The sequence below is a fragment of the Pundamilia nyererei genome, unplaced genomic scaffold, assembly GCF_000239375.1.
Source record: "Pundamilia nyererei isolate P.nyererei 1_Seehausen unplaced genomic scaffold, PunNye1.0 scaffold00126, whole genome shotgun sequence".
Classification (NCBI taxonomy): Eukaryota; Metazoa; Chordata; class Actinopteri; order Cichliformes; family Cichlidae; genus Pundamilia; species Pundamilia nyererei.
Genome location: NW_005187527.1, coordinates 1170473 through 1182482, shown reverse-complemented (window position 1 = coordinate 1182482; position 12010 = coordinate 1170473). Strand labels below are relative to the sequence as shown.

The window sequence follows — 12010 nt, the reverse complement described above, 5'->3', positions numbered from 1 at the left end:
CTCAGATATGCAGGGTAGTGGCAACATCCAACTGAAGGAAAGCCAGGCAAATCGTTTGTGAGAGATCTTGTCAAACAGATTAATTCCCACCCTGGGCCTTGGGGTTCTGGACCGTTTTTCTGTCATGCTGCTTTGCCAGGCTTCCTCTTGATAATACCCCAAAGATAAAATTAATTGTGCAGGGAGATGTGGGATGGGGAGTATCTAAAAGGACCTTGAGCAACACATGAAGCTCTCTTTTCCTCTCCGCTCCTCTGCATGTGAAAACACAGAAACAATCAAACCGTCAAAAGCATGACAGATTGCACCGATGATCGCTAACTTTGTTAAGAAGTTTCTGGAAGCGGGAGGTCCTGACAGAAATGTGAAGGGACAAAATCAACCCTTGTGGAATAGCCTTGTCTTCAAATGTCTGTGCTTAAATTACCGTCAAAGTGGAATCCCCTCACTTCATCAGCAGTTTACAAAGAAGCACGTCACACTAACATTTGCCTGCAGCTGTCTAGCTGTTCATCTGCAGGCTGAAGCACATATTCGTCTCTTCTTTGACGCCGATGTTCAGAGTTTAAACAAACTAAAGATGTGGCAGAAATTTAGCATTGACACAGAATCTAATACAAGAATATGAGTCATGCTAACGGCATTGTGATGCAACACAGTACTTAGGCAAATAACCGCTTTGCGTCACTGTTATAAAATGCTAATATTAGTAATGACTGAAGTGCTATTTTTTTTCTTTGGAGCCATTTGGTCAAAGATGTAATATTAAACTAATATAGTTAGTGCCAACTGGATCATCAAGTTGTTAAAGTGTTAGTGTGGATGTAAATTTCGATGCGATTCATGGGATAGCTATTAAGGCATTTTATTGACAAAGCCTGAAGACAACAAAAATCTCAGAAATCATCCTCCTGAGACTAGTGGATGCCTGTCTAAAATTTCATGACAAGCCATCCCTTAGTTACTGAGGTTTTTCTAACCACAATGCTAGCTAAAATGCTAGCTAAAAGCTGCTATAAATTTCAATGGGATAGCTATTTAGGCATTTTATTGACAAATGCTAAAGACAACCAAAGTCTCAGAAATTATCTTCTTGAGACCAATGGATGCCTGTACAAAATTTCATGACAAGCAATCCCTTAGTTACTGAGATTTTTCTAACCACAATGCTAGCTAACCACAATGCTAGCTAACCACAATGCTAGCTAAAATGCTAGCTAAACGCTATTTTTCCTGTTCATACTGCCCAATCAGCTATACCTACAACACCGGAGCCAAATGCAGACACACTTGTGTGAAGCAGACCTTTTCCACAACCTCCTGTCGCCATGTGTATCTCACTACATTACAGAACAAGTGCTGATCCCTGCTGTGACAGTGTCTCTGTCTTCACCATTGCCCTTCAAAAGCTGCCCAAAGAGCAATTGAACCAAGAACAAAAATCCATAGAGGGCAAAACAGAGGAGCAGGTAGACTGTGGCAGCTGTACTTCTGCTGTTTTTTAATAGCCCCTTGGCAGTGGAGCTGCCCCTGTCACCTCTACTGCAGATGGTGCAAATGAGCCTTTATATGCTGCTGTTGGAGACTGTGGACATGCAGCCAAAGCCCAATCGCAATCCATGTTTGCATGGAGAGATGACTCAAACAAAAGTGTTGCTTTTAGTTCTGTCAGAGTCAAAACACATTTTCAGCTGCCTGAGAGGTAAAAAAAAAAAAAAAAGACAAGACAAGAAAAAGAAAACATGTTACTGCTAGTGCTTAAATCAGGATTTTTGTCAGCTACAGTATTTTTTTCCTGCACACTAGAGTGACTGTTGTTGCAGCTCTTGCTGTAATTTGTATATTTTTAGTAGCATATACTGAGATGTTGGTACTGTCAAGAGTTGTAGTATTTTATGAATAAGAGATGAGATCATTGAACTGCTTGCTGCACATCCGTTCCTTTGCAGAGGCAGTCAAACTGTCGTCCGAGCACACATCTTAACTTAGAGCAAAACAGTTCTTGAGAACAACAATGTTTGACAGTTTCCATTTGTGTGGATTTGAGTCTCATTTTACTGAGAACTTCCTGCTCGTACTCTGTGCACGTACACAAAGGCAGCCCTGTGATAACCCTCACAGTCCCTGGGCAGTCTACATCCAACAGCTTTGAGCCTTAGAAGTTGCCGCTGTCACAGTGTGACATCATGAGCTGGGCTGGCAGTGTCCCAGTGGTGTTCTCCTTTGGAGCCAGAGATATTCTTCGACAGAGCTCATCCTGTGATTCCACAGTGTCACTCACGGGCCCAGACAGCCAGGATGACAGCCCTGGAATGAGAGCTCAAGAGCAGGTAGAAACTGTTGACAGGACCCTGGGGAGCAATTATGAGCAAAGCCCCATGGGCTTGCTCAAAGGAAACCACAGCTCGTTTAAGTCGATTAAAAAACAAACCCGCACCCCTGTTAAGGGATAGCACTTCTTGCTAGATTGTTGGACAAAAAAGTTTGATGCTCAACTGGTGACGGATTAATAATAAAAACTCCAAGGGGTTGTCAAAACTAAAGAGTTAAGCTTCAGAGTAAATTAGACTATTTGGATTTCCTGTCAGCAAAATCTTGTCAGTCGTCATCTGTGAATCAGTGAATAGTAAACGTAGTGATGTGATTAACAACTTGACCTTTTGCGAGCTTTTCTACTCTTCAGCACTTGTGTTTTTAAGCCTAGAAAATCCAACAGGAATAAATTCAATAGCTACGTTTGACACTCAGCACTTCACTCTCTTTAAAATACCTTGAAATAATCAAGGCAGACAGGTAATGGTTTGGAATAGGATTCAGCTTGCTGCCCTGTGACAGACATTTCCAATTAAAAAGGGTAAATAACTTGAGATTCATCTATTTCACCCTGTCCCGAGATATATCAGTCTATCGTGCTTTAAATCCGTTCAGCCCTGAAATGGTAATATCACAGATTTGGATTTCCTAGGAAAGAGAAATGTCATATAGTTCCAATATCCTCACACTGCTATTTAAATCTCCCTACCCTGTCTGTGTTAGAGTTTTCACGAGGCAAACGGAGCATGGGAGGAAGCCAGTGATATTATAAACATTATATTGTAGCTGGAACTTTACAGAGAGTTTGTTTGCAAGACTTTTGGATTTGGCTTTTTCTGGCAGCAGTGTGCCAAGGCGTACGTTGCTCACAGGTGGTAATGCCATAACTTTTACAACCCACTGTTCTACCCGTGGGATGCAAACTCTATGCGTTACTTTCACCAGCTGCTACTATGCACAATTATTTGGATTATTGAGAGCTACTACGTGTTACACAAATATGAACATGTAGTTTGTACCAGTAAATTAGACTATGAATTCACTGATTCAACGGAGTTTGCTAATTAAAACAACATTGTAGAAAGGAAAGCAGAGCAAATGAAAGGAAAAACACAGTATGACAGACATTGTGAAAGAGTCAGAAAATTTTTAATAGAGATTTTGCTCACATGTCAACCGCATGACATAGTGATAAGCATGCTGACAGTGTAGGATCAAGCGATTAATCCCCCAGTCGTACAGGCTTAGAGGTTAGCCCATGACTATCTGGCAACCACGAGTTGTGAGGGAAAAATTAGCACTCTCCAACCAGTTGCAAGAGGTTGCTGGAAGCTGATAGCAGTCTCTGGGGAAAATGATTGCTAAAACCTCAGAGAACATTCAGTGACCCCTATTTGTCCCCTAGTGACCCATTAGGGAAAAATGTATTCTCTCAAACTGGTTTGCAAAAACCTCCTTGTGATTGCCTTGGTTGCTAGCATATTGCTGCAAAAATGTGATTAGCTAAACAAGCTAATTATGTCGTCAAACTGACACGTGTAAACTTGAGGTTTGTGAATTTCAGCTGTGGGCTAGCAAGATGTCTGTGAAGCATATCTTCTCCTTATCAATATAAAAGATGTAGGCTGAATATCCCTGTCTTACTGTATCCATGAAATGAACTAGCATGTTGATCTTGTATGACGCTGATCATATCAAAATACCGGCTATCTGTAAGCAAAGCTGAAACTTTGCACATGTAGACTAGACGAGGGGGAAAAAACCTTTTGAATATCAGGCAATATTTTCTTCTTTTTTTCTGTCCAAAGAAGGAAGTAGGTTAAGTTGTGCTTGCATGAGCTGTTTCATTTTTGCTAAATAACAACCCCTTTCAAAGCTGTCTAAACTGACCGGCGTTGTCCGGTCTGATGTTGTGTAACCTCACAGATACTTTGAGCTACCTCCTTATTTCCCAAGGGGAGGCCACAATGGATGGATCCTCATGTTTGTTACACCAGATGCCCTTCCTGACATCATTTATCTGGGCTCTGGATCGACATTAAGAATACATTAGCTTGTAACCCCTGGGGGGCGAAATTGAACTAGGAAGCTTTCCCTTGTAAGCAGCTGTGTTAACTACCACACCATAAAGCCACTGTCTGATGTACTATAACCTGATACTTGTCGGTTTTGGTAGCTCATATCCTGACAGCAGTGCAGTTTTCGGCTGCAACTCTCTACTCCGCTTTAACCTCCAACTAATCTTCTGGGGGAGGGTTTTAATTCAGACTGTAATTTCTGCTCTGGTACTATTGTTATATAGAATTTAAACAAAGTCTAAATATTATGTATTTTTCCCCTATAACCCCATAACCTAAAATTTCTGACATTATTCAACTGACATTTACTACATAAACCAAACTTTTTCCTGGCCTGATCTCAATCTGGCACAACTGGTTGCGCAGACCAGTGCTGCGAGTGTGATGAATGGGCCGCCTTTGGCCCAAAGCTTGCCCAACTGCTAATAACCAGAGCTGATTTCAAGTCCAAATTACCCCACATCCACATATGCATCCCAAAAGCTCAGCCAAACTTGGATTACTGCTTTTCGAATACAAGTGAGCGACATTTAGCTGTAATCAGCTCCACTTGGCTGACTACCTGCGCTACTGTAGCCTGAGTCTTGCCCTGCTTTTGCCTCGATTAACTCCAGCCTGCACTGATGAAATGCAGCAGCATGATAGTGGGGAACATCCAAGGAATGGAAAAAGTCTTCTTTTTTAAATAAATAAAGTGACATGACTCATTAATGTGATGGATGACTTTGCAATTTTCTGGGACCTCAGCATCGACCCAGCCCCACCAGCCCCCTTCAGGAGTACCCCTTGTGGGCCATTCCCAGGTGAAAGCTGGACATTTAAACGTGTCCCTTTTAAGTGCTGAGGCAAGCAGGTCCGCTGGGCAAATGATTGCCCTTTTTAGCTCTTGAAGCTCCTGAGGACCCATTTAACTGTGAAAATAAAATTGTTACATTCACCTAATAGCCAGTTAGTCTAAATTATACAGCAATATTTTAAATGACAAAAACAAAAGCTAAAAATAAATAAGAATATAAATTAAGTTAATTATCATCTGTAAACGCTAAGTGGAGCACATTTTATAGATTGAGAACCAGCGGATTTAAAACAGACTCTTGCTAGTTTGTTTTGATCTTGTTGACCAAAAATGTAAATTAGGAAGGGCAATTTTTGTTCATGAAGGAGATCATGACACATTTAGTTAATTCGTCGCTGTCAAAGCCCAATACTTTTAATCTATGCTATTCAAATTCTAATTGCGCCTCAGTCATGTTTTAAATTATCTGATAGCATCATAGCTTTAAACTTGAAAGAATCCACATTCAGAAATAAGCTTAAAAAAACATTCAACCTTTCTCGTAGATTCATGAATGTTTCAAACTAATGTGATTGTTCTATCAAAGTCTCTGTGACTTTACCAAAATAAAGTGTGCGAGAAATGTGAAACCTTTTACAGCAAATGGTGTAATCCTTTGTATTTTCAGCCTTTTTGGGTAAAGGTAGATGTCTTCAGATTCCAGGCACAGTATTTCTAGCACCTAGAGTATGCTACACCATATTATACAGTACACTGTGTATACAGTGCGCAGCAAACCCCCAGAAAAATCATGTGTTTAGAGTCGATGATCACAGTATGTAGTCTGGTGTGATGGAGTCCTGCCTACACTTTTTTATGGCACTAAATGTTCGCAGTTTCAAAAAAGTCACCTGAGATAGAACTGATCTATATACGGCAGCCCTGATGTTGCATAACACGCTGCCTAAGTACTGATTACTGGCAATTATGTCCAGAGACGGCTGACACAGTCAGATCTATTATAATGCATCCACTCTACAGACACTCACAGAGTTGTTGTACCCTCGCTATCGGTGGGTGACTGGACTTAGTTTCTATGGGAACCAAAGTGCAACACACACTGGTAAAATGAAAATACAGCTGTTGTTGTTCAGACAAACGGTATAAAGCAAAAGTAAAGCCGACTGTTTTAGAACTGCTACGAGCTGAGCAGCTGTTACACTAAAGATATCCCAGCTTATAGTTATAGTATATATACTCATAGTTTTTTGCTGCCGGATGGGGAGGGGTAACAGGACTAGATGACAAAATCCATTACGTATGTGATTGAGCGTCATACTTTTGCTATGCTAAACTCTGAATGTTCAATGATAGCAGAGTTAGGTGGCAGTTCCAAACCTTTTTTGTGCCACGTACCGGTTTATGTTCGACAATATTTTCACGGACCGGCCTTTAAGGTGTCGCGGATAAATACAACAAAATGAAACCAGTACCAGTACCAAAAAAAAGAAGATTTATTCATAACACATGGGAAAACAACCAGGGAAACCGAGTTAACGAGAAAAACGATAATAAAATAACGAACCCTGAAAATCATAAATTTCACAGCCCGGTAACAAACGACTCAAGGACCGGGGGTTGGGGGCCACCGCTTTAGATAGTCTTAGCTGGTTAAAGTATGAACTTACAGCTGCACAGCCAGCTTTAAATAACTCAGATGTTTGTGCTTCATCAAAAATAAAGAAATTATACCGCATTAGACCCCAGTCACACCAGCCTAAGGACCCATTTAAGTGTGTTTCTCGATCGGTTGGCGTGTGGTTCCTGGACAATGAGGACAGTTGCTGAGGCAGGCAAGTTTATTAAGTCCGATTAATGCGGACCTAGAGACTGATTAGTGACCCCCCTCCAGTGAACGTTTTCTGTGATTCGAGTTTTATTACCACTTGACAAATGTTTGCAGACAAGTTGGCATTTTCGATGCGAACTACTACCCGCTTGGCATCCACTTTTTGTGAGAGATTTAGCCTAGCAAAAGCCTAAAACTCCAGCAGCGACATGCCAACCGCACTTAGTCAGGAAACACACATTTTTCCCTCTCTGCCATAGATCCTGTGTAGCTAAACTTTAGCTCTTCTTAGACAATTGAATTCTAAATTATTCAATTTCAGCCTTCTGGTGTTCATTCTAGATCTCTTTCAGTCCTCTTGTGTGCGCATATGCATCATCACAGAAAACTGTGGTCTTGGAGTCATCGGCTGTATCGGGAACTACCAGAAAAGCAGCTTTGAGGCAGGATTATTTATCTCTTTTTTGCATTTAACACAAATAATCTGTGTCATTAAATAAAATTGAATTGTAGAGTTCAGGATAGGTGTAGGTGTGATCACTTTGAGTTTTCCTAAAATACTGTGTCGAGTGCAGATGCACCTATTAATACCACACAAGTGGATCTTCTTAATTAGTGTCTCCAGTCCCACATTCCCAGTTTGAATACCACTCAGGTCCAAACTTCCAGTATGAACTTCTCCTCTTTGGCAGTATCAACATATGTGTCTCCATATTAATCTTTCTCTGTCCTTTTGATTATCTGTGCACGTGCCTCAAGGGTCATTCAGATGTTTTGCTTGAAGGGCTGTCTGGTTTTGACAAGTGCCCTACTCACCTGTGTACATGGCATGAATAGAACACAAAGTAAATATGTCCTCCCTTATGGTAGGTCAGACTACAAGGCAGTCCACTTTTCTGCACACAGTGTTGCAGGTCTAAATCAAGAACTGAATTTCAACACAGTGGCATATGAAGCTTTTGCCTCAAGGGCCTGATTTCCTTGTTCTCTGGTGTTTTAACAATGAGGCTGTTCTTGACAGTCCAACTGAGGCAGTCATGTTTAAGTGGCCCTTGAGCCCAGCCTGTTTTGTGTAACAGAGTTAAAAGCACTAAAGTGCATCAGGACTACTGATATGTGCCCAATAAATATCATCAAGCCAGTCCTTCCAAATGCAAAATCAAACCAAAACAAAAAATACATGAAAGATTACCTCGTTGATCAGCCTAAAGATGGTTAATGTCATGTTTACCTTCTTTTGAAGCTATCACTCAGTGATATTCAATAGAATTAGGATCAAGACTCAGAATGGTCCAGTGTTTTCTACTTATTCTTGTTTTCATTCATTTTATCTTATATCTCATTATGCTGTTGGAAAAACCATGACCAGCAACTGCCTGGATACCTTGATTTTATTGTGTCCTTTGCAGATTCAAGCACACTGTGCCTAATGCAGCAACATGGTGTGTGATGGTGTACTTTTCTTTTTTTTAAAAAGTTGTTTTTTTTCTACCATGACCACAGGGCTGATGTGACTTAGCACAAAGCTCCAATTTTGTTTCAGTTGTCCCAAGAAAACTCACCCAGAAGCACTGTGGCTTGAAGCCCACTTTCATTTAGAAGGTAACATATGGTGCGGCTAGATACTACTGCGAGTCTTAATCTCTAAAGTCAGGTTGTATCCATCCTGACGTTTTCTTAGCTTTTAGTTTTGCACTTTAAACTACCCCCCTGTTAAATCTGGGGTCAGGTTTCCTCTGGGCCAGAGGTGGGCAAATACTCTTCCCATGTCTTTACAAGCTTTTTAGTGCGGCCCCCAACAACATTCCCAGTTTCCCATGTTTCCCCTTGGGAAAATTAATTTCCCTCTCCTGCTCTAGCCCGTGTCAGCATCTCCCTGTGAATCTTTACCATGACCACACGTGGCTATTACAGTTTTATCCTCTCAGATAACTTATGTGTGTGTGTGTTAAATGTGACACACATGATGATGATGATGACAAATAACACAATAATTGAATCGCTCCATTTGTCAGGGCTGAAGATTAAAACCATGTTATACTAATTAAAGTCTGCTTTAAATATGACTACACGCACATTTATATAGCAACACTTGGAAAGGGGATTTGTCTGCGCTATTTTAGACTATGGTTCAGTTCTTTTCGCACATTCTTTGTTTAAAGTTAAAGCGAGCCAACATCATAATATTGGGCATAGCCCTGTGTCAACTTTGTCTGAAACTTAGCAGTTCGTAAAGGAACTTAGAATAGAATCAGCGAACTCTGGACACCTCTCAGAGTTAGCAGTAAGGGTAAACATTTTCATTTCATTTAAGTGCCCATTTAAACATATATACCCAAAAGCTTTATGTGCATTTTCATTCAAAGACAACACAGAGATGATTTCTCAAAGATGCATCTTTGCATGTTAACAGCAGACTTCTTTATAGTACATCGTTACATTTCCAAGCTCGTATTACTATCATCCTTCAATCCTAGACGTTGTACTGTATCACAAAATATCCACATAGTACTCCATAGTTTAAACGCTACACTGCAAAAATTGTGCTATCTTAGTGTCAGCACAAATTCTTACACAACAGAAATTGTTGACAAGAATCAATCATAATCTAACTTTAAATATCAATGCAGTTAATTTACTTTCAGCTGGCTAAAGTCAGGCATGTACCTGTGAATACTGTACTTCTGCCACTACCAAAGAACTGCTGCTGCAGACGGGATGATCCTCTTAGAGGCTCGGCAATCTGGGACACTATTCCCACTTCTTACTTTTGCCAATTTGCTCCTGGAAGCCCCTGAGTCCTTGTCTTCATTAAAGGAGTTCCTCATTGATCAATCACTGTCAGGGGAGTTGCCCTGTAATTGCACTGAGGCGTAATCATGACTGACGTCTCCCCCCTCCCCCCCCTCCCCCCTGCTCTGTCACAGGTCTCGGGAGAGAGAATGCTCCATGACTTTCACACCTTCGACCTCAAGGTAGGCCCCTCTAAGGATTTTACTCTTCCCTTTGGGGTTTATCTTTAACGTTATCAGGTTTTGGACTGATTATCGTCACTCATGCATGTGTTTGTGTATGTATGTTAATGGCGATGGGGACAGGTAAGTTAAGGTTTTGAATAAATATGAAATATATTTTTCACTGATACGACTGATTTCCTGTCATAGATGCGATAGACTATATTATGTGTATTCATTTAAGAATTTTTCTATGTAATATATTTATACTTAGAGATACACTCTGTAAAATACACAGAGGTTCTTCACTGACTTGAAAAGAACACTTAACAGACAGCAGACGGGGGAAAAAATGCCGATCTTGGCCTCTCGTCAAGTTGCTCATGGAGCTAATGTTGTAGATTAGCAGTTGCTGTAACCTTCAGCTTGTCATTTTCCCAAGCAAACACTCTTGATGTTTTGTACTTATAAGAGACTTTAGATAACCAATTTAAAATCCAGTATTTTGTAACCCCTGTGTTTAATCTTGGCATTTACATGCTCTAACTACATGAGCAGGCTCAGGTAGACAAAATTGAATGCTAATGTGATGCATAATATGAAGCAATAGTTTATCCCAGTTATTCATTTATTTGACATCAAGATCTTGACTTTATTGAATTGTATTTTTCCCCGTCCAACAATGTGGCTAAGGCTTTTTATGCATGACGCATAAAGTCCTGAGCTGCTTTGTTTTATGAGACATAAACTAATACATACAGTCATTTCAGTGTTTCCCTGTGCTTTAGCTCCAAGTGTTTGGAAATGAATACGTTCCCGCTCACAGTTAACTTTTCACAGCTGTAGCACATGCAGAAATGTCACATGTAAGTTTGCCATCAGCTCTGTAATGTGTGATTCAAGCCAGCACATAGATTTTTGGAGTATGACTTGCAAAAGATGCAAAACGATTGGTTGATTTTCATGGAATGGAACTGATACTGTTGCCATGACATTATAAGGTTGTGTAAAATGATTTGTCGCTCCGCCCATTTCTGTCACAGTAAGAGGTTTGATGGTAAAGCTTGTGATCATGCTTACAACTGGCGATTGCTGTTAATGCCTGCTGTGCCTACACCGAGCACTGTTAGATTTAGCTTGTAATCCGTTACAATATTTTAATTGTTCTCATTTTGAAATTGTAATTTTATTAACTCATTTATGTACTTCAGCACTTGGCAAAGAATAACCTCGCCTCTACCCGCTTCCCACAACATGCGCTGTACATTTTCAAATGTCATTTATGTGACACTTATAATACAAACATCCATAATGTTTTAACTAGGGGGGGAATTGCAACACGGATCTCAATCATTGTGAATTCAGGGCGCAGTCAGAAGAAAGGAAGGTCAGCACGGCTGAACTCTCCTTCCCACAAAACATGATTGTTTTATCAAACTTTGAAAACATGCTCATGATTACTGCTGCTGTGGCAAAACGTCAACAGAATACTGCGGAAAATGCTTTTCCCTGGGAAACTATAGCAGCATTTTCATCTTTTGGGAATAATTCGGCCTTTTTTTATACATTTTACCAATGGTAGAGGTTAGGATTTGGACAAGTAGAAAAGTGGCTATTTGCACATAACTAATGTTTTAGAAACACATATACTTACACTCGTAATGTAATAATATAAAGACATCTGTAGAAGAAATAGAAGTGTTGTTTTTCACTGTCAGTCTATGAGATTGCAGGGACCTTGGCATTTACTAAGTCTGCCATGTCATTGTCTGGAAAAGTGTTCAGGACCATGTACGAGGAGGAAAGTTTTAAATTTAAAATGTAATCAGCACAATCACCACAAGCAATCAGTTCCTCTTCATTTCACCTGATCGAGCCCCCTGCTAAAAGGAGGCTGTTAAATAGAGCATCTTATCAGGCCTGGATTAAGTTTTGACTTTGATTAACATCTGTAGTCTGAGTTTAGAATGTCAAAGTTCAACTTAAAGGGAGAGATAGACAATTTATATATACAAACATCTGTAATATATATATATATATA

The 12010-nt window shown here is 40.2% G+C and overlaps 1 protein-coding gene across 26 annotated transcripts in view; it reads left to right on the top strand.

Annotated features, from left to right (window-relative positions):
• The window catches only part of LOC102193494 (protein tyrosine phosphatase receptor type D), a 398348-nt gene that overhangs the window by 186949 nt on the left and 199389 nt on the right, over positions 1 to 12010 (top strand). For all 26 annotated transcript variants that reach the window (XM_005743019.2, XM_013913330.1, XM_005743018.2 and 23 more), the window contains exon 8: positions 9943 to 9990. The gene's annotated coding sequence lies outside the window, so the exon portion shown is untranslated. The remainder of the gene's footprint in view (positions 1 to 9942; positions 9991 to 12010) is intronic.